Here is a 6,000-nt window from a genome sequence, read left to right on the forward strand (position 1 = left end):
TGCTGTGTTAGCTCTGAGCACTGCCCGAATATTTAAAAAATAACCATAAATAGAGCTCACCTTGCACATTCCTCACAAGGAGATTTCATGATATTTTAGAGAGGAGGTCAACAAAATTAAATGAGATGCATAAAGTCAACAAGAATCCAACAACTACAAAGATCTTGCAACCGTTATCCCACCAAGCCAACACAACCTGAGACCTGGCTACGTGTGCCCAGAGCCAGCAGGTCTCTGTTGTACTGACTTTGTGCTCTGCCTCCGGTCCCCAAAGATAACCACCGTCACACCTGGGTGCCAGCAGCCCTCCATAAACCATTTACAGGAAATCACTGTGGCAGCAGCACTTGCCTTTCCTGAAGGATTCAAGACCAAATGGAGCTTTCCCAAAGAATTCAGGCCACACAGAAACGCTGGATGTGGAGCTCTTTCGAGCGTCTCACTATAAACATCAGTACAGAGCTGCCTCCTACCAAACACTTCTCGCCATTAGTTTTCCCAACAGGAAAGGGCACGTTTGAGCGTCTGACTTCAGCTACGAGTGCTAAACGTTGAAAATAACTGGCCTGAGTAGGTGGGAAATCCATCAGTTCGAGACCAGGCATCCTGAAGCAAGGATGAAGAGAGCCATTCTGCAGCACAAACACCTTTCACAGCTTATCTGAACCACAGCAACACGTTAAATCTCAGTCTCTGCTGGCAGCTGCGCCCAGCTAAGACTGAAATAGTCATTTATATAGTCACCTCCACCTGGGAGGATGTCACCTGCAAGCACATTTCAAGAGCAAGCCCAGATTTAGTACCCTTATGATCCTGACTGACTATAACACTTCAAATGATCTGTGTCTGCTCTGTGCATTTCCTTCTTCAGCGTAAACAAAGGTACCAAATTTCTGTTCAAAAGTGCATGCAAGCTCAGAGAATTAATTATTGTAATTATCAATTGAACAGACTCAGAATGCTAATCTATTATAAAGCGGTCTGTTAATTGGTGTTAAACTGTCATTAGCCTGCCATTTCCCATGTTATCAAGCTGACCTGGAGCACAGCACAGTTGAAAAACCAATCCATTTCTCATTTCTGGCAAACACTGATTGCAGATTTGGAGAAGAAGAAAAAAAAAATAAATCTACATACCTGGAATTGAAATTACTCTAACAACAAAGGAAAACATCATTCTGATGCTTTAAATTACAGTGGGTTTTGATACATGTAGAACCGTACTTGCACGTACCTGTCCGTGTACTTCTTTTTGCCTCGCTGCCTCCAGCAGTGCCCATGTTGCTCTGCCCGCTGCCCCTGACCCTCCCGGTGCTGCCACGGGCCTGGGCTCTGACAGCTCTGGCAGTTCAGCGCTGCCAGCACACAGACTCTATTCCCGAGCCGCAAATCTGCAGGTGGAGCAGAAATTTCCTCCTGGTGCCCAAAGCCACAAGCCCGCAGCATTCTCCATCACGGGAGTCTCCATTTCTTGACCCACCAAGCGCAGCCTCCGTCCACTCCTCCTTGGGTACCTCTGGGGGCTTACGACCTGGCGCCTGCAGGGTACCAAACATCCAAGAACAGCAATGATCAGCACCTCACCAGGCTCATGAATCACTAAAAAACCATCCAAAGCTGTCCCTAAAGAGGTCAAAAAAAAAAAAAGGGGGCAGGTCTCAGCCTGGTCTCTTCCATTCAAAAAGTAGCTGCCTTCAGTCAGTCTTTGGGCTTTAATTTATAGACGTGGAGACAGAAGATTGCCTTCTGTCACTTCTCAGAGGTCAGTTACAAAATCCAGGTGCCCAGGAGGGCAATGAACTTCCACTTAAACCTGCTGCAAGAGGGAGAGATGGTATTTCAATTTCAGACTGTCATCAGGGAAGGCAGCACTGCTGACTGCTCTCTCGTCCCCAGAAGCTGTCGCCAAAGTGGCCATGACCTGCCAAGGGCATTTCTCAGGGTATCTCACCTGACTGACATTTATCTATACTAATATTTCTTTCTTTTTATTTTATTTTATTAAATAGCCAACTTTAAAAGTTCAGGGGAACTTAAAATGACCTTTAGAAAGTCCAAAAATGATTCATTGTCTGAGACAACTTCACCATGGAGCAATCTCCGAAATACTTACGCACCTGCAGATCACATCCCTCTCCCTGTGAGAACCACTGCACCCACTTCAGCATTCCTCGCCAGAGGATACAGGGCAGAACTTTCCAATTTGACAGATATGCAAGAGTCTGAATAGGGAAACAGTCAGTTTTCTATATGCCAATCAGAACCTCTTGGTACTCGGATACCTTTAAAATCAGGTCTAGGATATTAGACAAGGGGAAAAAAAGGCTCAGAGACTCAGAAAGCCTGTGGAAATAGTGACTTGCCATTTCCCAAGACTTCCCACCATGTTTTTTCAATAACTAGGAAAACAAAGCCTTTGTCATTTACAATTATCTCTAGTTCTCCTTCCTTTTCTTTGTACTCCTTGCCACTGCACAGCTTTTGTTCTACCTCATTTATGTCCTTTTTCACTTTCCTTCCAGAATCCTCCCATCACCTGCCTTTGCATGTTGAAATACTAACCAGATCACTGTAGAAGTACAAAAAGGAAAGAAATAAAACTTTTAGTGCCATCAATAATAAACATAGGAAGTTTCTGGAAGTGGGAATCCATCTAATTCAATGTCTTTCACTACTGATGGCTATTATTCCTCAATTCAGGCTCTTCTGAGACATCCGACTATTTATCACTTTCTTTCCTTACACTGGCAGAATACCTAAGTACGCCTGCATGAGCCTCATTTCTCCTCTTCCTCAAAAAAATTCCTAGTCATCTTCTATTTGATATCCTTTACTGCCACACAGACGCCCATCCACAGGAAATTCCCATTTATTTTATTCCATGAGACCCTGTTACATTGATAAACAGATCCATGTGGCAACCAGCCATCCCATTCCTTTCTCTCGGTAGCAGACAAGCTAAGAGGCCAACATCACTTCCGTGCGGAAAACATAACCCCGAATTGCCCATCCAGCAATAGGACTTCTTTGTCAGCATCTTCCACCTGAACTGGAAGTCAAATTAATTCTCACAGCCGACAGGTACCTCTTCAAAGAGCTCTAGCGCAGATCATCAGTACTGTCTGTCAACTTCTATCTCTCCGAATAATTTTCTTGGCAGTAACTGCTGCATAAAAGTCCTACACACCTATACGAGTTTTACACATTACACTCCACATTATGCAGTGGTACCAGTGACCACGTTTTTTTGGCAGGAGATTAGAAAACCATCAGTCCCCATTTTTTTCTCAGCCTGCCCTATCACATGCAGAATGTATTGTTGCTGGGATACTGTCACCGGGACATTCGCTGGACGTTTTGCTTTGCTTATCTTTTACTCTTCAAAGTGCTACATATTCCTTGTCTTTTATCTAACTCCCTCATTATTATTCCGTCCGTTGCTTACACCTTTACAGCTCCTCCAGCCACCTTCATGTGATCTTGCTGCCTTATTTTCTGTGGGTGACTTCAAATTCCGCTTGAGTGCGTGTTACTTTTACTGCAATAAAAGAAAATAAACTTATACAGATGGAAAGCTACCTCTTCTGCTGCTTGGGAAAATGAACTCTACGAGCTTTCCACTAGAGGAATCGCTTGGTTAGGCTTGGAGAAGACTGACGAGCACGATGTCAAGGACAGCTGTCAAAGTGAGAAATGCCCGTTATCACTTCCTCTTACACTTCAAACAATCACGTTTGCTTTTACTTCACTTTATTGATATGCACTGACATGGTCCAAAATGGATGTAGAAACAGAGGAAAGACCAAAGGCAAATTTTTGCTATTTCAGGAGATCAAGATCTCGTTCAAGGGAGTGGCTCCTCTGAGCACCGTTCTTTTAGAGAATGAACGGACAAATAAAGAAAAACGTCGCTGCATTGATCTGTAATTTGTCCTTAATTACTTTAGGATTGAAATAAAAATGAAAAGATTTCCATAATACCGTTAAGAAACTGGTTTAGTACAGGGAAAATAATTAAAACCTGTCCTTAATGTCTTGGAATGCAACAGACTGATTGCTAATGGCTTTTCACAAGTGCTAACAATGATATTTATGGAAAAAAGGAAAACAGGAGAATGCCACAAAATGGCACTTGAGCATTTTTTCTATTTTCTAAATCTATCAGTCAAAGATGTACAGCCTTGCTTTAACAGAAGGCATGCAAAAAGCACAGGGCTCTCTCATTTCTTGGATGCTTAGTCAAGACTTACTGTTCAGCAGATGCGCATAAGAAGTGTGTTTCTTCTGCACTGAATAAACGTCCTTCCTTACAGACATCGCTTTTGATACTCAGCCGAAGTGGCCTGTTGGGAGATCAGGACGGAGAAACTCACGATGACTGGCTTGCTGCTTCTGTTTCCTTTGGCAAGAAGTTGGGTGCTAATTTAAAACAAAGCGTTGGCTTTTTTATGGGGTGTGTGGGCTGGCAGCCTTATGCTTGCAAAGGCATGCAAGGCTACGCGCAATGCTTTTCTTCTTTGCTTTTTTTTTTCCTTCTTTTAAATAAACCCAAAAAGTCCATTCTCCTTTTTCATCACTGTAAATGCGGTATAGAAGTTCCCAATAAGTGACTGTGCCTCAGCTCCTGTTGACGGTGATGGCCAAACTCCTAAAGCCACACTGTTTTACGACTCCAAGTACCAACATTTTTCCCTCCCCGCATCAAGAAACTACACCTAGTGGCATCATCTGTTGCATTAGAAACTCACATAGAGAAGCCACATCAATTGGGACAGCCCAATCAACCAACTGTGGCGCTTACCATGTATTCCTGATTGCTCCGTTTGCTTTGCTATTACCACAGCGATGCTAGGACTTTTCTTTCACGTATTGAAATGGTGACGGAAATAATGCATTTTGTGTATGTCCTAAGAATCTGTAAGAATTGCTGAATTTTAAACCCTTCCTCTCTAACTTGGCTGTTGTGATGCTGGGTTTGGTACTGATGTGCGTAGTTTCTTTGGGCCCAGGGCTAGCTCATTAGTGGCCTTATCGTGATTTGTCCATTTGGATGGAGAGCAAACTAAGGCAGGAATTTGCAGAGCACTATTTGTCAGCAGTAATTCCCTTCATGGATGCTCCTAGTGCACCGCACGGAAAGCAAGCTCGTTCACTTCACAAGCGGAGTAAGCGCCCTGCCTGTAACAATTCCTTATAGAACCTGCACTCCCTGAAAAAACAACAGAAAGAAGGCAATTTAGATGCTGGGGGTGAGGAGCGGGAATCACCTTCTAAAGAACATCCTTCGCCATTTGCTCCATTTGCCCTCCATCTGCTCTCCCTGGGAAACAGCCCTCTAATTAAAGCGTTTAGTTCGGATCCGCATTGCCTCCCGCTTCCTCCCGTGGCAGGCCGAGGAGCGGTGATGGTGGTGGGACCTCCTGCTCCGGCTAACGCGTGTGGACCTCCCAGGCTGAGACCTGCACCCGCAGATGGAGAGAAAAGGCCATCCGTAAGTGGATGAGGAGCTGGCGATGACCGGGAGGGCCCTGGCAATCACCAGGTCTACTAATTACCTATTTCACTCATTTTCCTACAACGTGAGTAGGCGAGGAGCCCCAGTAAATTGCTGGGGCAGATTATGTATAACCCTTTGCCGCGGGCAGGTTGTAAAACTACAGGCTTGCTTTCAAGAACTGCCTGGCCTCCACAATTATATTTTTTCATGCAGTAATTTCCTAATTAACAATTTCTCCCCTTTGAAGACTTGCACTGTCAAATTGGTTTTTTTTCCTATTCTGACAGCAGCAAAATTATTTATCCCATTTCCTCACATGGAGTTCACTTTATGTTCTAATGAACAATGGTAAGAAGAGAACAATACGGGGAAATACACAAACTTACCCCCTGCCCAGATCAGAGAGAAATTTCTTATCTTTGACACCTGCTGGCAATTAATCCTTTGCACGCTTGAATTTACAATTACTAGCCCTCCTGTACCAGGACTCAGGTGTGCGATCC

This window comes from Larus michahellis, chromosome 10, assembly GCF_964199755.1.
Source record: "Larus michahellis chromosome 10, bLarMic1.1, whole genome shotgun sequence".
Lineage (NCBI taxonomy): Eukaryota > Metazoa > Chordata > Aves > Charadriiformes > Laridae > Larus > Larus michahellis.